The 233-nt window shown below is 33.5% G+C and overlaps 1 protein-coding gene across 1 annotated transcript in view; it reads right to left on the bottom strand.

Moving 5' to 3' along the window:
- Positions 1–233, bottom strand: part of LOC118330276 (NT-3 growth factor receptor-like) — a 12,995-nt gene that overhangs the window by 4,485 nt on the left and 8,277 nt on the right. The gene's annotated exons all lie outside the window — the stretch shown is intronic.

Raw genomic sequence — 233 nt, 5'->3', positions numbered from 1 at the left:
ACACACACACACACAAACATAGAAGAAAGAAGTTTTAAAGAGGAATGTGAAAATGTGTTGTGAATATATTATACAATGCTTTATCCCATATATCCTTATGTGCCAAACTGCAACATTTTGCCCATTACTGTACAAACTGTACAGCTCGTCATTCATTTATTTAGATGCCGGTCTGTCTCAATTGTCTCCATTCCTTTATACATATTTTCCTATGTTTATTGTTATGCACCAAT

This window comes from Morone saxatilis, unplaced genomic scaffold (assembly GCF_004916995.1).
Source record: "Morone saxatilis isolate NCDOM2014 unplaced genomic scaffold, NCSU_SB_2.0 Contig2, whole genome shotgun sequence".
NCBI classification, from domain to species: domain Eukaryota; kingdom Metazoa; phylum Chordata; class Actinopteri; family Moronidae; genus Morone; species Morone saxatilis.
The sequence above is the reverse complement of the archived record's forward strand: the minus strand, read 5'-3'. Positions and strand labels throughout refer to the sequence as shown.